The sequence below is a fragment of the Sinohyriopsis cumingii genome, chromosome 3 (assembly GCF_028554795.1).
Source record: "Sinohyriopsis cumingii isolate HCF-2022 chromosome 3, ASM2855479v2, whole genome shotgun sequence".
Taxonomy (NCBI): domain Eukaryota; kingdom Metazoa; phylum Mollusca; class Bivalvia; order Unionida; family Unionidae; genus Sinohyriopsis; species Sinohyriopsis cumingii.
Genome location: NC_142963.1, coordinates 63,866,130 through 63,887,366, shown reverse-complemented (window position 1 = coordinate 63,887,366; position 21,237 = coordinate 63,866,130). Strand labels below are relative to the sequence as shown.

General features: G+C 35.1%; 2 protein-coding genes across 9 annotated transcripts in view; one reads left to right on the top strand and one right to left on the bottom strand.

Moving 5' to 3' along the window:
- LOC149802990 (uncharacterized) overlaps window positions 1-21,237 on the bottom strand; it is a 316,457-nt gene that overhangs the window by 83,112 nt on the left and 212,108 nt on the right. The gene's annotated exons all lie outside the window — the stretch shown is intronic.
- LOC149802991 (BTB/POZ domain-containing protein 17-like) overlaps window positions 1-21,237 on the top strand; it is a 63,142-nt gene that overhangs the window by 35,507 nt on the left and 6,398 nt on the right. The window contains exon 1 of one of the 7 annotated variants that reach the window (XM_089952530.1): window positions 13,011-13,142. The exons of 3 other annotated variants lie outside the window; for them this stretch is intronic. The gene's annotated coding sequence lies outside the window, so the exon portion shown is untranslated. Of the gene's footprint in view, window positions 1-13,010; window positions 13,143-16,828; window positions 16,853-18,344; window positions 18,683-21,007; window positions 21,104-21,237 lie in introns of those variants that run through there. 3 more of the 7 variants (XM_089952533.1, XM_089952527.1, XM_089952532.1) reach the window with 3 other exon arrangements.

Here is a 21,237-nt window from a genome sequence, read left to right as displayed (position 1 = left end):
CACATTTTGAAACATGAATGCATTCTTTTCGTATGCATTTTGAATACTGAACTTTTCATTAGTCATACTGTAATGTACAGTTTAGATTGTCAGATCATTACAATATGAATCAAGGTAGTAAATGCAATGAGTAAACACTTTATCTTCTGTTTGGTGCTTTGTAGCATAGCAACACAAGTAGGTTACTTAGTGAGGAAATTGGAGTAATGTGCCTTGCCCAAAGACACACCACAGTAGCTGACATAATGAGGCTGGTCCAATGGTAGGATTTTTTGGCCTTGGGTCTGGCATGCTAACAGTGTAGCCATGGCTCACTCAATCTTTATATTGAAATGAATCAGAATTTTGTTTGCTTGCAACATGGCAGCTTTACTCAGTTTATCTACTCAAGTCATAGCCTTTCTGAATCATAATTTTTGGTCAGATATTTTGACTTATTTATTCATTAGTTTTTCAGAGTTATACTTTTAGCTTCACTTGCTATGTAAATTATTCAAGGTTTATTTTTTTAATTGTTTATCTTTAATTTATCGACAATATGTATGTATCTATGTATGTATGTCTGCATGCATGTACATATGTGGATTAGCAGCACAATCCTGGCGATATAGTTCTATGTAAAAGATAAGTATCAAAAGTGGTAAAGGCAATAACCTTGTCAAAATCCTCATACAGAGCCAAGATAAGGCAGGAAAGATAAAATCCTTAAAATGTTTCTATATAAAGTGCAATCTTTCAAAAGAGTTTTGACTTTCTCATTAGAAATATCATGGGATGCATCTGATGTCAATGAAGTTGCCTCCATTATTGGCCTCTAACAGTTTGAAGGAAGACGCGTTGGACTAAATATCCCATTTATTTGATATACTGAATCTTAAAAGGAACTCTGTATTTGGAAACAATGAAAAATGTATTATGAAAAAACACTAAAAGAATGCACAATATGCAAGACCAAAACACTTTCTGAAGTGAACTTGTTGTATACAAGGTTAAATATTGTATTTTATTGGACTAATTTTACTTTCATTAGTAATCAGCATCATCTTTTGTTTCGAATATGACAAATCCAATTTTTTTAAAAGAACTAAAGTATACCAATTTATATCAAATATAATCATTTTGTTTTTAGATTTAGACAGACTTTTGAAGCTTTGTAATCTAAAATGAAACTACAGATTAAAAAATAGCTCATGCATAACCTCTCAAACACTGCACATTAGTGAAGCTGTCTAATTCATGTTTGACTGGTTTCAAGCAATACAAGGTCTTATATTGTGGCCTGCTTTATTTAACACTGGCACTTTCTGATTTATAAGATCAAGAAAAATAGGCACAAATTATTTTAGACATCAACTTTTCTTGGAAAAGCATGTATAGTATATTTTTTTTTTACTTTGAAACTGAAATCATGGTCAAGTAATGAGTGAACAATCTACTGCCAAAGTGTGAAATGAAGGCCTCATCACAACTATCTAATTTGTGAAGCTCATAAAATTAAGTATCTATGGCAGACAGCTTAAGGATGGGGAACAATAAAAAGGAGCCAGGAAAGTAGATGAAATAATAATGAACACAATACAAAAATACAGTAAAGTAAATCAAGAATGGTTCCATCTTTGATAGGGCAAAACTAGGCTAATTTGGAGTAAAATATAATTTGAAAATAAATAAGAATTTAAGTAATTATACAGAAAATGTCAAAGGCAAAGAAATTCTGCCAGGTTTTATCAAGATGAAACTTAGATCAAGCGACCCTGCTTACTGACTGCAAAATAGGATCTGATAAAAAGACATCAGACCCTTCAGGGGCTACTCCAAAGTAAGAATACATACAATATTTTTAACCTCAGTTACTGATGTGACCAAATATATTTAGTTCTTAGAATCATGACAAATACGGTAACACACATCATCAAAAGCTGCTGTAATCACCAGCTTCCTTCTTTTCTTTAATACATTTCAGAAAAAGAATTTTTAAAAATGGAATTTATCTTTGAGAAATCGTCCTTGAGAAAATAGAATCTACAATTTAGCTAGAGAAGTCTTTATACTCTGGCATATTTAAAACTAACAAAAAAAAATTGCCCAGGGGCAGGGGCTCAAGTTTCATATAACTGTTCATTAGTATACCAAGGAAAATTCTTGATGTAATTTGTAGACTGAGTGATTCATTCCTCCTGTGCAAAAATATTTTTGCAGTGTCCATTTAACGCTGCACCACTGATCGTATCATATATATTTTATATTTGCTTGCGCAAGAAAATTGTCAACAGAAATCTCTTACCAGTACATAAAAGATCTGGAATCAAGTATAAAAGATTGTTATGGTTGAGTGTACCACTTGCCAATAGTATAAAGAATAAAATGTGTTCCATACCAAAAACAGTGCATGACAATGTTTTATTGGCTGAAAGAAATTAATACAGATTTTGATTGGCTTAAGTATTAATTTATAACACACAGTCTATTATCATGGATAGGAAATGTAATGACCAGCAAATGAAACCTTCACTGAAAATGCTGTTCTGTTTCTTTCTAAGCAGTGTAGATAGATGAAAAATGCTAAAAATATTCACTTGAGTGTAAGAAATTTGATGACCGGGAAAGTCAGTCACTCAGTGGTTAGTGTACATGACTAGCAACCAGAAGGGTGCAAGTTTGAATCTTACCATCAGCCCTGGTCAGCTACCATGGTTTGTTTATGAATAAATCACTTTACTCCAATTAATGTACATGTGCCATGGCATTAGTTAACCTTCATGTGTTGCTGTGCCATAAAACACCAAAACAAAACCACATAAAATGAAACTAAACCAATCAATGATCTGGGGCAAGGGGTGGAGATGGGGTTCAGATGGGCTGAGACATGAATGGATTACCACTGAAACATTTCTGTTGCTGGACAAGATCAATTCTTTCAAGAATAAGAGTAAGCTAGATATTACTCACCTTTTTTATGTATGGCCAGAAAACACTGTGTTTCCTATTGCACTGGTTTTTAAAATTACGGTACATAAGTAGGCTTTTTTCAAACATATTATAATGATTAGTATATATAATGTACTAAGCACTTCAAGTACTGGGCTAAACCAGCTCAGGGTAGATGCACAAACCAATTTTGGGAATTTAAAATTATTTTTTTAAACATTATATATATTATAATGATTAGGAGATACGTACTAAACACTTCAAGTACTGAGCTAAACCAGTTCAATTAGATGCATAGATCAATTTCAGGAATTTGTTTGGAATTTTTTTTTAATGGGGTGGGGGTGGATTAGGGGAGTACTAGGGTCGGCAATGAAAAACAGGGGAGGTTGGCTGACCAGAAACATTTTAAATTTTTGACTAACTGTGACCCACTAAGTGGGCTTATGATGCATTGTAAAACCATAACCTTATGTAAACTATCCACCAACCTTTATATAATGTAAATCTGACCTATTTTAGCAGTCCAAAAATAATTTTTTGCATAGATAAAGGTAAATGTCACAACTGAAGACCATGGTGATATATCAACATATTAACCAAGATTTGTCCAAATCAGATGAAAAATATAGTCTCTTGAAAAGTAACAATCACAAACTGTCAAAGATCATGATGATATGTAGTTATTTACTAAATCTGAAGCAAAAGCCATTTAAATTTGATCTCCAGGAGGTAACAAGCTAAGTCAGATACAAAATTACCTCACCAATATTTGTAGATCATGCTCACTCTAAAATTCATCAAATAATAAAGGACTATTAAACAGCTTTGATCAAGATCTAATTATAAAGTTTCCAGTGTTGAGCCAATCGGATAATGATATCACCTAATTACTGTATTTATCTGACTCGTCAAACTTGTCCCAGATCATGATGATATAGCCCATATTCCAAGTGTGATAAAAATTAGAAACCAAATATGGCTTCCAGAATGTTAACAAGCTCAGCCAATCAGATGCAGGATCATTACACTTGTATGCGTGGATCTTGCTCATTATCAAAATCATCTGAAATCCTAATGAAATAAGCCCATGTTTAAGTTTGATTCAAATCAGACCAGAAATATTACCTCCAGAATGGTAACAAGCTTAGTCAATCAGATACAAAATCACTTTAATTTTAGGCAAGGAACTTGCTAATTATCCAGATTGTTAGAGATCATAAAAATCATCAATGTTAAGTCTTTGTTTCAGATTTGATTAAAATCAGATCAAAACATGGCCTTCATTGTGTTCTGAAACATGGCCTCAAGAGCGTTAACAATCTCAGCCAATGAGATGTTAGGTCACCTTAATAAATATGTGTGGCTCTCACTTAATATTAAACTCATCTGAGACCTTGAAGCCTGTATTCCAAGTTTGATCAAATCAGATAAAATATATGGTTTCCAGGGTGGTAAGAAACTTAGTAAATCAGATACATTATCACTTTATTAACATGCATGGCTCTCGTTCCTTAATAAATTCATTCAAGATCTTAATGATTAAAGTATTTTCAAACTTGATCAAAATCAGATCAGAACTGTGGCCTCTCGAGTGATAACTAATTCAGCCAATCAGATTTAAAATCACCTCATTAATATACGTAGATTTTGCTCATACTCAGTCTTGTCCAAGATATTGATGATACAAACTTTTATTCCAAGTTTGGTTATACATATCAGAAATACAGCCTCCAGGGAGGTTAGAAGCTGTCAGACACAAGAACACCTCATCAATATGTGTGGATCTTGCTTATTATTACCTCATTTGAGATCTTGACAATGTAATCATACATTCCAAGCTTGATCAAAATTTGACAAGAAATATAGCTTCCTGGGACTGGTAACTCATTCAGCCAAACAGATGCCGGATCACCTCAATAATATGCATAGATGTCTCCCATGTTCAAACTGATATGATTCTGATGATATAAACTTAAAGTTTGATAGATCAGAAATAAGTCACTAGGGTGGTAACAAGCGATTGTTGAATGACGCTGCATGATGGGTGCTGGACCAGGTATGGTAAAAATGGCTACAATCTTACCTATGGTTGCATTACAAACAAAAAAAATATTTTGTGACCTATGGTTTTTCATGAATGACCCTAGTATCTGACTTGGTTTGTTACCCAAGACTACTCTTTTACTTTGATTAATGTAGAATCATCACTGTTCTGGTGCAGTATTAATAATATTGTTTTGTAAGAATAAACCATAAAAAGAAAACAACTATTCCCACTTTTTTCTTGCACATAATACATGTACCTCCTACTGCATCCCAGAAATACGGTAAATATAAATTGGGTGCCCTTGGTGGTCAAATCTGTCTTTAGTTAGTGTGAATCATGAGATGTATTTACATGTAGTTTTCTCCTCCATTACTGGAGTACAGAAAATAACAAATTTTAAAAAAATACATTAGGTGTGTTCAGAAATTCGGAATGAAAATCACAAAGCTATTCTTAGGACTTATTGATAACTAAATTCTCCATTGAAGCTTCTATTCTAATTATTACTACCTATTTATCATGATAGATGCTTTAATAAAGGGCAAGTTGAAACTGATTAATGTGGATGACAAGATAACAATGAATTAGGCAGCAGATCAAGATTGATTTTGAAAATAACGTGTGTGTGTGTGTGTGTGTTACCTCCACTGTACATTTAAGCAACATTTTGAAGTTTTGCAGCCTTTAAGGTCAGCCTGGTACTGTATTTAATCACTTATAAGCTGAATCCAACTGCTAACTGTACAAACCCAGATCTGCCGGTGCTGGCAGATCTGTGCCAATGCAATTTGTTATGAGTAGTATCAGTAGAACAAACAACACAGACCCTGATCTGTATGTGCATTATGCTATGGCAGATCAAGATCTTTGTTGTTTACAGTTTGACTCGACCTATAAGTGAGTACATACAGAATACAACTAATACACTGGGATGATTGTTTAAGTTCTCCTCTTAAAAGACTTATTGGGAGGTTAAGTATCAGCAAGTCTTTGTTTAATAGTAATATGTGTAGACATGCTGGCTAGTTGGGCTCTTTACTACAACCTACTGGAGTCAGCCCAGTAACACTGGCTTGTTGTGCCTTATCTCTCTGGCTCCAACTGTCTGACCAGACATGAACTTTTCATGCCTCTAGGGAGGGGCAACAAAAAAATATCCTTGGAGTGTGCTAATATATGGGAGGGGGTCTTTGTACTTGGCTTAATCACACACAGTGAGCCTACCTTAATAAAGGAGTCACCTGTCATGGGAGAAAATCAAGACGGAATGCAATTTTTATTATACATCTATACATACCTTTGGTTTAGCATACAGAAGGGAGGAAAATTGTTTTTTTGTCGCTCTATGACAAGAAAGCCTTCAAAATAAAAAGGGAGCTGTACCTTGGCTATGTGGTTAGATTGCCACACTCAAAATAATTTTATTGCAGGTTCTTATCTTGTCCATACAAGCCAGCTGTCATGTTGTGCATCTGGACAAGGCACTCTACTTCTTCTGACATGGCACCAAATCATCTTCCATGTGTTGGGTGCAGGAATCTTGCTGAACCAAAAATTCTGTTTGAGTTAGTACGACCTTGACTTTCTGACCTGTGGGCTTTGAAATCAATAGGATGGTGTCTCTGTCCATTATGGGACCTTGGGTAGCCAGGCAGTCTAAGGTGCTTGCCTTTACAGATCACTGCAATCTTGCCTAGGTCCAACTGGGTTCGAGTCTTGGCTCGGCCAATGTTGGTATGTGAGAAAGCTTGTCAGTAGCTTCCTGGAGATTTCTCAAGCTCTTCCTCTTCAAAATATACTGGCCGCCATGTACTATTCTGAAAAATGGCATTCAATGGACAAATCCACAAATGTCTGCCCAGGTGAGGATTTCCCAAGAATTTGGCTTGAAGATCCAAAGACTCTATGTCTTTTGCAAAAACCTTCAGAATTACATCACAAGCTACAGTGACCATGACCATTCACCTCATGGATACAGACTGAAAGGAAGCTGGACTTGTCCAATTGTTGTGTTAACAAATAGTCTGATGAAAAGCAGTTCTGGGAAATTTTACTTAATGTACAAAAAGGAAATCGAATTTCAGCTCCAGTGACCATCGATAGGCTTCTGCCTCTATCCATGGGCAATCCGCAAATGAGGTTTCGGGTCAGGTGGGATTAATGTATATTGTGGAATCTACCCTGCCTACAAATAGACTGGCATCACTATCGCTATATTCTACCCACCACCATAAACACCTTTCCACACCTTCAGTGGGGATAACAAAGAAAATATTTAATTCATGTGACTTTACAATAATCCTGTTCATCATCTTGAAAGTACTGAAAAAATTACAAATGCATGCAAATGTTCTATAAACCTAGACATAAAAAAATGTTTCTCTGGAATTAGATTCCAGACTGGATAAATTACAATGCCATGTATAGGGACTTGTCATTTAAACTTAAGAGGAGAGACGAGGGGGGGGGGTCTGGGATTTTCTTTCCAACCGGAATACTTCTCTATTGACTTTTTGATAATATTTTTCTTCAGCAAAATTATTTATAAATTATGTTTTTTTTTTCTCTCTACAAGACAGGACTATTAATATTTTTGTTTTCTTTATTTAGGAGGTAAATATAATTGAAACGCGTCAGCTGAGTTTTCTTTTAATTTTGTTCCTCAATTTCTAATAAAAGTTTGCCTTAGTTTTAATGTCTTTCACTAATTTACCCATTTAAACAAAAATGTATTTCTGCAAAGTGCTACAAAAGACGTTTATACTTTTTTGCTCCAAATACCAGAGAAGAATCCTGCTCCGAGGCAGTGACACGTCAGCATGGACCACCCTAAAACACAAACCTTAATTCGCCTATAAATGTTGAAATTTATGGTGTTCAAAAAAAATTTTTAAAAAATAAAATAAAACCACACGCTTTTGCGTTTAGGACCGGTAGCCACCATAGCTCATTTATTAGAATTCCAGATTTGTAGTCCAAAGGTCGGTGATTCGATAACTCCCAAGCCATCCCGGGCAGGCTGCTTCGGTTTTACCATGGGCAAAGACCTCTACCCCCATTCCTCGGCAAGATCTTTTAGAAGTGTATGCATACTACTAAAGTATTAGCTGTTTTTATATACATGTATATATCATATCATACACACGAGGGGAACACTGTAGATTACTTAAACGGGATTTATGTGAGATATGATAGTTTTTGGTTGGGAAACGAAGCTTTTTCGTATAAAAAATTTAGGGTTAAGTTTTATGATGTGGGTGCAAGGTCTTAACAGTCAGCATGTACTGAACTATCACAAGCGAACAGTGATAAAGATGTTGAATTCTTTGTGTAAATGATGCATTTTTTTAAAAAAATAATATGACCAGGTTTTAAATGTATAAGTATATTCCACACTTTTCTTTTTCTTTTTCTTATGCTGATTTACAAAACAAATAGAATCAGAAAACGGATATTAATTTCAAAGAACACTCCCAAAACAATTATTCGTGTGATCTGATAACTCCGCCGAAAATGAATTCAAACACACACGAACAATTATATAACTCATTCTCTGTGCCCTTTTACGTTAGAGTATACTAATTTTCCTTCACCGATACTTTAGAACTCTACTGAAAATACTGAAAGCGAAATCGTTACGTTTCCTCTCTCTTTGGATAGGATCCGAGGTCAACCAAGTCCAGATACTGTATCAACCCGTACACGAGGACCTCACACTTGTGAACACCAGTGACCTCAATAGCGGTACGTTTGAATATTCAATTCAAGGTCCTCAATATTACAATTTTGTATATAAAAATATGAAGATTTACTCAACATTTCATCAAGGCAGCAATGTGAAAGCAAAATAGTGTACGTATTCCAACTGCAAACACAGATCCTGATCTGCAGTCGCGAAATGTGCCTGCTGACCAGGGTCTATGCTGCCTGTCCTGCTGATTACTCCTATCAATATGTATATACCCAGATCTGCTAGCGCGTGACGCGACGGTATATATCGGTTCGTGCAGTTTATAGTTAAACATGACATATATGCGAGGATAGACGGTAGAAATGGTAGTAAATTTACATCTACTGCCTTAGGCCGCAGTTAGTAGGGCGACTCTCAACATGCTTATCATGATAAGAAAACAATAGCCGAGAGGCAAAGTGATCTAGGTTTGACATTACTCTCTGTTTAAATACACATCATGCAAAGTTTTTTTGAGAATAATGCATTGCAGTTGGTTTGAATCAGGTGGGTAAATATTTAGGTATGAGCAGTTCAAGTTTTTCTATCACTGTATTTTTGTTAAAGTGACTGGTATTGTAAAGCATGCCATAGTGAGATAGATGGTCACAGCTGGACATTATACAGGTAGGTAATATTAAAGGCGGGAGGGGACACTTGCTAAAAAAGTATTCTTTTAAAACCAAACTAAAAGATAAACTTCTGCGATGAGTAAATATGTCTACATGAACATCGACATACATTTTGAGTGAAATTATCACTGTTATTGTCGTCAGCATCTCATAATCTTTGATTAGCATTAATCACAGTGTTATGGCATCTAACTACTTGTATATAAATTATACTACTAAAGCCTCCTCCTCCTCCTCATCATCATCATGACCTTTAAAGTTATCTTGACCAGACAGATTCATCTGTCCAAAAGTTTTTGGGAATGAATGTTCCTAACCTGGCTACTAAGTCATATTCTTCACTGACTTGTAATCACTATGTCATGACAAACGACTAGTCGTCAGTAATAACTAACCAGCGACCTAACGACTGCCAATAATGATAACTTGTGAATGCCAAGCTTCCCTCATCGTTAAACCATGGGCTATTAAATTTTGTTGACAGTTCCGTCTGCAAGACAGGTTCTATTTTCAACTGATTGTGATCAGTTTCCTGGAGTGTGCCAAAATGCACGAGTTTTTCACCCACTAGATGAAATATATCCGTTATTCACTCGGAACAAGAAATTTTTAAAAATGTTTTTATTATATACTCAAGCGTACTGGTAAGCAGTATGTACAACAGACTGAAGTAAACGATATCCCACGCGAAAATATAAGCTGTTTGGTGTTATGTTTTGTTTTGTCCTGTTTATTATACACACACATAAAACATCTGTAGTAACATGTTTCCTTTTCCTTTTTTAAGGCAAAATAGCATATAAAACACTAAAGGAAGAACAAACACAAAACAAACAAAAAGTAACAAGCATGTTATTGGATCTCATACGGATACTTCTTGATAATAATGTTATTGGTAATTGAACGCAGTGGGGAAAATATTTGCAATTATTTAATTTAATTAATTATCAAATTTATTTCTGTTGGAAAATCCACTACTTCACGGGTAGCATAAAATAAACAGTATTATTAGCAATCGTATGCGTCTGTTTCAAACAAATAACGCTAACATCCGTAGTTTTGACTATTATAACCAATTTCAAAGAGTCTCCTTTTTCTCCAACAAAAACGAAAAATCTGTTGTTTCTGTAAGGTATATATAGTTTATATTTTAGACCAAGATTCTCAAACTCAAACCATCCAGAGGGCCGCATGAGGGCATTTTCGATGGCCCAAGGGCCGGACTACCTTTGTTACCTCAAGTCAGTTTTGACGCCAGTCATATTGCAGGCCACATAATACGGTTTGGCAGGCAGCATGCAGACCGCGGGCCGCGTGTTTGAGACCACTGTTTTAGACTTGAAAGAAGACTTTGAATCCATGTTTAAAATTGATCAATTTTAGCCGTGGAACAAGTATAACACGTTTAACAAGGATATTCCATGATAGCAAAGACATGCATGGAGTAGCCGAGTGGTCTAAAGCGCTCTCAGTTACGGATCACTGCCTTCTCACCTCTGTCTGCGTGGGTTCGAGTCTCAGATTCAGCCAATGTGGGTATGTGAGAAAGCTTGCCAGTAGCTTCTCGTGGGTCGGTGGTTCTTTCCGGGGTTTTCCCGGGTTCTTCTTCCACCATTAATACTGGCCAACAACAACAAGAAAGACATGCATGAGATGTGTCTGTGTTTTCTGCACGTGTATTTGTCCACGGGTGAATTGTAGCATCAATCAGTATGAAAAATATATTTCCATTGCAAGATGTGTATTTTCTCTATACTTTTTTGTTTTAAAGATAAATCTCTTTTTGAGGCAAAAGATGTAATGCACCAGTGCTATGAGTCTATGAATTATAGAACGAAATATCAAGTCGAGATATCAATCTCGTCATTATACATTATACAGGATACTTTGGTGTTTTTGACAGTGTCTTTATGCCTCGACCAATCTCAACAACTAGCCCTGGTGCGTGAAGAAATCACAACCGCTTAGGCAAGAAAACCGTCTGCGATAAATAAGCCGTTTAATGTTTTAGTGTCTTGGGTGTGATAGCGTTTTTGCGAAATATTTCTTTCCGCAACATTACCAAACTTGCTTCAAATCGGAGACAGCCGTACTTTTAAAAAAAAAGTCCTCTTTGAGGTAAGTTTTCGCCTGCAAGTTTGATTATAAGCAATGATTTATGAAAACAATTTAGCATACCAACGACGCTGAAGTAGCATCTATTTATGTCGGCTTGTTTTCTTGTCTGAGTGGCTGTTTTATAGTTTTTTTTTTTTTCGCCAAACACATCAAATAAATGTATCAATTGGCTGATGTTTAATAAGTCTGGCTCCAAATTAATAAGAGTATACACATTTTTACATTCTCTAATGCATGTTAGACAGTCATTTGTAATTTGGTTAAGTGTAGTGGTTTGTGTCTGCCATTCAGGTTTTTGATGATTGACTAGTACACTTAGTATTTATGTCATTTGTGTCCATACTGGAGTCTTCTGATGTTTTATGATGTGTTATGGTCTGCCAGATCAGAGACAGACTTCTTTCAATGATCTACTTATTCTTACTTCAATCCTCAACCGTATATATCCACTTAAAACCAAACCCTAAAACTTTCTTCGATCATATATATATATATATATATATATATATATATATATATATATATATATACACCCCTCGAACTATTTGCTTAATTTCTTTACCTCAAAACTCTACATATTCGCATGGAATCTGCATCACAAGTTACCTCACTACTTTACAGCACATGTCCACATAGACTTGCATCTGCTTTGGACACACTACCCTCCGCAACTAGTTACTTTCCTACCTCATTATTATACCGTATATATTAACCAAAAGTTACATTTCTACTTGCCTTACTCCTTTATATATCGGATCATATATTGACTTCTATCGCCAGTATATTGATTACCATGGTTGGGGTATTAGTGGTAACCGATTTCAAACTCTGCTATCTGGTCAACCGCCCCCTCCCCCCTTAACACTGAGCATATTTAGTAAGCTGGGATAATAAAATTGAAAATGTAACTTGATCACTCCCAGTCTCTTTTGTTTTAAAGTTTAAACATAACTGAAACTTTTTAACACACATGCAGGTGCTGCCCAATGCCGCAGGTACCATAAGACATAATACAGAAGGTACTATGAATTGCATTATTTCTTCGCGTAGTGTCTGTTATTTTTACGCATGCAAAGAACTAGTTCAACACTTTTAATTTGAGTGACCCTAACAATTGACCTGATTGGTAACGATTAATGCATGAAATGACAAAGAACATATTTAAAAAAATCAAGTGGAATGTATACGTTTAGTTCGTGCCAAAAAAAAAAAGAGCGGAAACTCTCCATATCAGGTCGTCGAGGAAGATCTTACAAACATGAAACTAACTGATTGCCCAAATTTATATTCCCAAAACTCAGATGACGTTTATATTAATTAAACTCACATCACGCGTGCACGCGCACAGTGGTTAGCACTTTTTCCTCGATTTAAAAAAACAAAACAAATATAATAAAAAAGCTTTTGCATAATTAGTGGTAAAATTAACTCAGTGTATTGAAGTTGTTCTGCTTGTGGTTCTAATATGCATCTACCAATCACCAGTTTGGCTAGATCAGTACATGGGCGTATACGGCTACATAGTTCTGTCCACACAGATGACAAATGGGGATCAGTCAATACATCATACAGACGAGAACAGGCTGTTGGTAAGCATAGGACTAATGAAATGTGATTATAGTATTTGTTGTGCACATCGAGATAGCATTAAGGACTAAAGGATGTTCAAACGTAACAAATCTGGGTAAGTAAAGATCACACAGAGGAATTAAACAATATTTGAAAGAATGAATCATTATACAAGATAACTTAGTACCTCTCCCGACCAAACTAAAGTTAACGTTTACATAAAGAAATGGAAAATACCCGAAGTATACATTTCATCTGAAGTGGTTTGAACCTCCCATACTGATAGCGGAAAAAAGTTTATCGATCACAAAATGCTACACTAATTAGGAGTGCAGTCAAGATTTAAAACGTCTTGGACCAGTTGTAGTTATATTGAATTCATTCTTGTTGTAATGAATATCGGAAACCATAGCCCACCTTTCGCAATTTATGATGGTAAAAGTAATAGCTTACAGAAAGACTAGATTTTAATTTTATTTTAATATGAGGGGTGGGTGGATAACATAAAACTGGATGTTTATTTGCGAGTTTAATTATGTGGCACATATTGAGTGTTTGTGGTCCTATTTGCAGTATATAAATTCACACAAGACAAAGTACAGTAAACCAGCCATAATGACCTACTAAATACACAGACACATACATATTGATGCATTATGCGATGGTAGATCTGGGTCTGTTTATTTTGCAGTTGGACACAAAAGCAAGTAGCCCCTATATACCGTATATAAAGGACAAGTTACATGGGCTGCATTCTTACCACCAAGCATTTCAAAGCTTTCCTGTATATAAATTTGCAATCATATACCAATCAATTAAATTGCATTCTTGCATATAAAGATGACCTGTGTATTAAGATCGCCTTACAAGGTAACCCCCCCCCACAAGTAATTTATATACTGTATGTAGATTTGACTGTAATTGGAGTAAACCTTTAGCTCATGAATAATTAATTTAAACTTTGACGGCGTTCAAATTTTAATTTTCAGAATACGATATATGGAATTGTTGTTGGATGGGATTGGCTTTTATTATTATTATTATTATTCCAATTAACTTTACCTACCTCAAGCATCATGGTCTTAAGCAGTAAAGTATTCCTTTATATTGGGTGCTTTAGTATTATTATTATCAAACACTTTCTTTTAATAAGTAGGGAAGTAAGTGTGATTGTGTATGTGTGTGTGTAATATATATATATATATATATATATATATATATAGTTGCTATCGTGTTCCGTTTTTTTTTTCTTTGCATCCTTATTGTAAAGTTATGAAATGATGCCAGCATTTAAATATAAATAATTACTGTAATTAACATACTAGGTAATGGGTCTGCAGCCTGACATGGCCATATGTATGATCTTAATGAACTGTGTGTCTTTGGGACAGGATTTAATAAATCAGCTGAAGGTTATCTTTGTTTTCCATTAGATTAATTAACAGACCTAAACAGCCCCACTTTCAAAGAGGGGGGTAACATTTTGCATGAAACTCCAATTTTTGTACTTGTTAGAACTTCCTTTGATGCTACTGGTTAGACTGTTGTGTGTCTTTACAATATTTGTTACCTGACCTTGCCCAAAGAAATAAGTGACCTGCAGTAAAACATCCGAGAGAGATGGTAATCTGTATGTACATATTTTTAGATTTTTTTTATATTTAAAATCATTATCTCCCATAGACTGGTGCCTCCCTTAGTTGATCTAGTCAAAACAACTTAGACTGTATCTCTAGTTACAAAGAAACTGTATATGGTTTGTCTCAGATGGGTAGATAAAATGTATTCCCAGATTTCTGCCTCATTTGAAGGCCTCTGGAGAGGCCAGATGAGGGATCTACTGGCCTGCTGATTACATTGTGGGAGGATTTAGACAGCACAATTGTTTTGTACCACTATGGTACCAGGTTCAATTCTGTCAGATTTAAGGGTAAGTGCCTGACCATTCAAGATAGTGATTTCCTCCATTTTTTTTTTTTACCCTACATCTTATGGGCAAGTGTTTGGCAAATTGGCATATCGCCTGTAAACAGGATAACTATTACCAAGTTTTCTGCTTAAGCAGGCAAAACAGGAAAGCTAGATTTTAGACTATCTTTTACTATATTAGTAATAATGGCCAGTTCCAGTTGAATACAGAAACTGATGCAAAAGTTATGTAACTTATAAAAGTAAACTTGAAAATGCATTCTTCAATGGATGCTAAAGTTAACATGAAGTTCCATAGATAATTTTGGAATGTAAAATCTGGGCATAAGAGAATCTTGAAATGAAAAATTATATACATGCTTAATAAATAAATTTGCCACTTTTTATTAATGTGAAAAGTGATTCTACGCATGAATTCTTTTATGTCAGTCACAACTAGTAACTTGGACAGCCACAAATTTAATTCCAAACATTTATTGTCATTGGCTGTTGAACCCATTTATGGTTTGGTTTGGTTTTGCAAACATAGCAAATTAATATTGGGAATATCTTTACATTTTTAAAAAAAAATTTATGACGAGTACATCAGAACTGACCAATCATCGACTTTAACTGGTTAGATATATTTTCTCTGTTTTACATGGAAAAGGTCATTTTCTGCATACTTGAGAACATTTCTTTGTATCCTTAAAGTCACAATTTGTCACTGTTGCCAGGTAATCTTAAAAAACCTCTGGATGGATAGTCCTGGTAATCTGTGATCAATCACAGTACACATCTAAAATTGTTTATCATGGATCTGAAACACACTGGATTGTGATGCAGGGAAGCCATTCAAATTAATGGTGCAAAAATATTTCAAAAAAGAAAAACATCAGGCCATTTATAATTGATGACTAAAAATCATAATCAAATGCTAGGTCATTTAGTTTTTCTGATTGATCATCAATGATCTTGATCAACTGTCACACCACTGCAGCAAATATATTAAAGTCATTTAGTGTTAAGGTAACTGAGGTTAAGTGCTATGCCCTGGGACAAACCATGGTCCACAATTGGGACTGGTCAAACTTGAACCGGCACATTGCTGGTCAAAGGTCAGCAACACTAATGTGAGCCACTGCAACTCATTTGTCAAACCATTCATGTACATTATTAATAGCTGATTCTGCATTAACATATTGATTCAAGTTTTATGATTAAATAATTTGTAAAATTTGATAAACACATATGGACCCCAGACTGTTTATGGGTAGGCATGTTAAAGTTAACCTGTAACTATTCTGTCCACCATGCAGTATACATTTGGTTAAACAGAAGAAGAAATTGGTAGAAACTTACACCACCCAGTTATTTCTATCACCCAATTTACTTCAGTGGTAGTCAATACCCATAATTATCACTTTGTTGGAATTCCGAAATCCAAAAAGCTGTCCTGGATGAGTTGTTAATGCTTTTGTTGAAACATATATAATCAGCTGCATACACTTCCATTTCTAGTTTATAGTAGGTGATTTATGAGCGTCTTTGACCAGTCACTTGTTGGAAAGAAATGAATAGAAAATTGACTGGGTATTTTCACAAACAAAATTGATGACGTTATTACTGGCTGAATTAAAAAAAAACCAGTCACTTTCCTTTGACTGTGCTTTTAAATGAACAAAAAAGATTGGAGGTATAATGTTTCTCACAGACTGGGTTGAAGGATAATCATGTTACATTCTACAGCTGTGGTTCCCAACCTTTTCGAGTAGGAGGACCCCTTATTAACTTCAAAAAATTGTGTGCAGACCCCCACATGCTAATAGTTGTGCTTTTAGGCTCACAAGGAATAACCACATGGCCCACAGATTGGGAACCACCCCTCCACAGTATACGACAGCTTCACCGAGACAGGTAATCATGGAATACACCTCAAGTTTATGGTATTATAATTAGGACTGCAGAGACATTAGAATATTTTGAATAGTATATATCTCCTCTGAAAGTAGTTTAATCCTAATTCTTTTGCTGTCCAAGTTTTAATACTGTACATTATATTGAGATAATTGATTTGATACACACCATGAATACTAAAGAAAATGGATGCCTCTCTCTCTCTCTCTCTACACCCCCTCCCACGTTTTTTCTTTCTTACAGTTCAGCTGAACTATTTATGTTTTGATGTTAGATAGAGTATTGAATTTCCAATTAGCAAATAATCCTTATTAATGATTCTTTAAAATACATGGCAACTTTTTTTTAAGATTTGTGTAACATAAACTGCCTGTTGTTAAAAAAGGGACTGAAGACTATTCCTCTCTCTAATTTTCTTCTCTCAACTTTGTACAATACATACATACATACATACATACTAAATGTAAATAAATTAATGCAAAATGTCCATTCAACCAGACCAAGTGGTTTTTGTTTTAAAATACTTGTATCATTAGTGTCACCTTTATCCCCAAGCCCTTTGGGTACATTAGAGAACCATATCTGTTAATCCTTGCAGGCCTTGAAAACTAATAATTACACATTAACATCAAAGGAAGCCCTCCAGAACATATTCTACAGACCTTAAATGTAAAAAGCAGACACCAACTATTTTCTATTCAAGCTTGTCATGCTTTTTGTTTCTACAGGAAACAGTCCATATTACATTTTTTTTAAAATAAAAAAGATAATCACCAAACAATTCCCTCTGGACAAATCTGAGTGCTGATATATATAGATTACTTATGTCCATTGCTTTGGCATGCATTTACATACAAACAGTAATAGTGGTGTGATCCCTAGTTTTCTTCCTAATTTATACATTGCAAGTGATAATAAGGGTGCAGCCCCTCTAGGCTACAACAGAAATACCTGAAATAACTAAATTCTAATTTCCTCTCTCATACCCACTTTCTGTTTCTACTCAAAGGAACATGTTTTGCTTCATCCATTATGTAATCTGTGTGTGTGAGTATAACATGTACTCACTTGTATGATGAGTCCAACTGCACAGACCCAAATCTGCCACTACATAATGCACTGTCAGATCTGGGTCTGTACAGTTTGTTAGAAGTAATCAGTAGACAAACAGCATAGACTCTGATATGTAGGTGTATTATGCTATGGCATATCAGGATTTTTGTTTGCAGTTTGACTCATCTTACGAGCAAGCATAAATGGTGTGTGTGTGTGTGTGTGTATACATATATATATATATATAGAGAGAGAGAGAGAGAGAGAGAGAGAGAGAGAGTGCAGTTAGCAGATGCCTGATCACACCTACCAAGGAATGAATACGTAACACATTGCCAAACTGTTTGGATCAGTGTAAATTAGGTGTGTTACTAATACAAGAGAAATCCGTTGAGAAAAACATTGAAGACAGTATTTAATACCATGCTTCTGATGTTGATAAACTGATTTGCTCTTTTATGTTGAACCTTGCTGTAGCAGCCATTCCCAGTGAGTGAACTTGGGCATACATATTGACAAACAATTTTGAATTGTGCAGTGTTAGTACACATCAGATACACCTGTTGGGAAAACACTGGAGCCAGTGTTAGAAATGCTGCTGATGCTGACAGCCTGATTCAGCATGATTTTGGTTTTAGCTGTACATCTGAGGTTGCAGATGTACATCAAAAACTATGGATTACACGAAAATGAAAACATTTATGTAAAGTCTTTCTGGATTAACTGGAAATGGAGCAATTTAGTAATGGATTTACAAACTACTGTGCACTGCATCTGGTAAGATCTTTTTGTAAATACAAATGTATGTAATTTTAAGGTATAAGTTTTGTAAATATTGCTTGTGAAATTTGTTCTTGATAGATTGATATCCTGGTCAATGATATATAATGCAAGGGGGAAAAAAAACCCTATGTAATGGCAGTTTATCATTTTTTAAGAAATTTGTCGGAAAACATCTCTTGAAATGTTGCAAAGCATTAGGTTTCAGAAACAAATGTTTATCTCAGGTCTTTTAATTTTAAATCTGATTTTGAAGCTTTATCATGCAATTTACTCTGAAATGTGAATGAACATCAACAATCAATATTATCACGGTCATTAAAATTTGAAATGGGTACTTCTACTTCTGCTTTGACTCTGTTGCTTACCATATTTCTTGTTTGAAAAGACCACTGTTTGATGATGAGCCCATTTCTCTTACTGATATAAACTTTAGTCATATTTTGACTGATGAAAACTTTAGACAAGCCTCTGTTCCTGCACCTATTCAAATTTTTTTTTCAAGACATCCCCACCCCATGTTAATCACAGCAGAAAAACAAACCATCATATCTTTTTAGAGAAGATACATAACAGTAAATCTATGTATAACATTCCTTAATGTGGAATGACTATCTGCTAAATCTGGTGTACTTTATCACACTTCTGGGGAAACACATTTGTAAACCAAAGACCTGACCTGGCTTAGAAACCACTTGAGATCAATCAAAAGGAGCACCTCTGTGTTAAATGAATATGTAATAGCATATAAGTCATGTAAGTGAAACACAAACAATTATATGTAGAAAAAAACTGCCATGATTGCAAGCTGAGGGTGGGGGAGTAACCACTCTTTTTATTTTAAAAGATCAATCAGTATAAGCCAAACAGAAAATCAATATTATTTCTAAAAAGACCAGGCAGACGTTTGCTTGTGCCTTGAGAGGATGAAATCTTCATTCTATAAAAATTTCGGGGGGGGGGGGGGTAAATGGAATATCATTCTTAGAAAGTGTAATCTTTCAGAACAGTGACAAATAGCATTCAATCAAGAACATGCCAGCCTGATATTTTTCACAATTATTCACTTTATATTTGCAGAACTTAACTTTGAATCAGCGCTTTGTAGCCAGAATTGTGTTGATATGCTGTTAACCCTATACATATTTACACAGTACACTATCTGGGCATGAGGACATACCTGCCCATTGCCAACTTAAATGACCCCTCGAGCGTCTTTCAACTGACAGTATGGAAGTGCTGTTTTCACAAGCTCATAATTTCCTGTGTATATTTAAGTGAATAAAAAGGGTGACCAACCTAAGCTTATAACAAGTGATAAATGGAGACGATTTACTGTTCCTAACATGACTTGATAGTTATGTGTGTTTCTTGTCTAGTGAACAACCTGTTAGCTGTCCCTTCCCTATAATTTATGATGGAAGTCATATTGACCTCTGTAGTGTCCTAAATAGCACTTGTGTGAGAAAAATGGTGGCAATTCAAGCATATTAAGAGAGTTATTAGAAAATACCAGGAAATGACAGCTGGCTCACTGGATATAATGTTTAATCTAAGATCAAAGTAGTTATATTTGTAAAGCCTTCTGGGCATGGGCATTTCCAGGGACTATTTAGCTCCTCACTTTGGTTATGTCTATAGCCACTAGCTTCCATGCATTGTGTTCTCATTCCAGCAGATCAAAGTTAATGTTTCTTCTACCTAGGAATATTAGCAGACTGCATAGATCCAGATTTGCTGGTGTATTATGCAACAGCAGTAGAGTTCTGGATCTTTGCAGTTGGACTGGACTTGTAAGCATGTATATGTGGTTTGGTCAATCTAAATTCAACTCTGATGATTGATATACTGTTGCTGATGAAAGGTGATGACAAAATCTTGTATAGGGTCAAGCAATTTTTATACATTCCATGTAAATCCATTATATTAGTAGCATTATTGTGAAAAACTTTTTCCCACTTTTTAATCTGTCAGTATCAGATTCCTGGGGTGCCTTTAGTACTAAATTTTTTTGAGGTGCTGAATAATTTTGTATTTCTTGACAGAGTTAAACTTTATGAACTTAATAAGACAGGCATGCCAGAATGGCAGTTTGTGAATTAAAGATGGGTGTCATAAAGCTTATATCTCACTGTTGATGTTTTGAACTAAATCCCTTGCTAACTTTAACCAGTGGTGTGTTGTTGAGCCTATATCAAACTGCAGACTTTGAATCAGTGTTGTGCTGTAAGGCCTATCACTGCTAACCAATCTGAAACAAACAGTCAAGGATCCCATTAGTTTCTACTAAAAGATAAATATTTACTACAGAGAAAAACTTTTAAATTGTGTTGCAAATATTCAGTGATATAGATCGTCATTCCCATTGGGGAACTTATTCAACTTAACTGTATGTGTGTGTGTGTGTCTGTTGTACAGGTAGTTCTGAATATGGTTTGTAATCGTAGAGGCTTATCTTAATTAATTCAAGCCTTCTAACTAATTCATTGCACTCTGCTATACAAGTGACATGTCTGTGGCATTCATTTGTCTTTCTTGAGTACAGGTACATT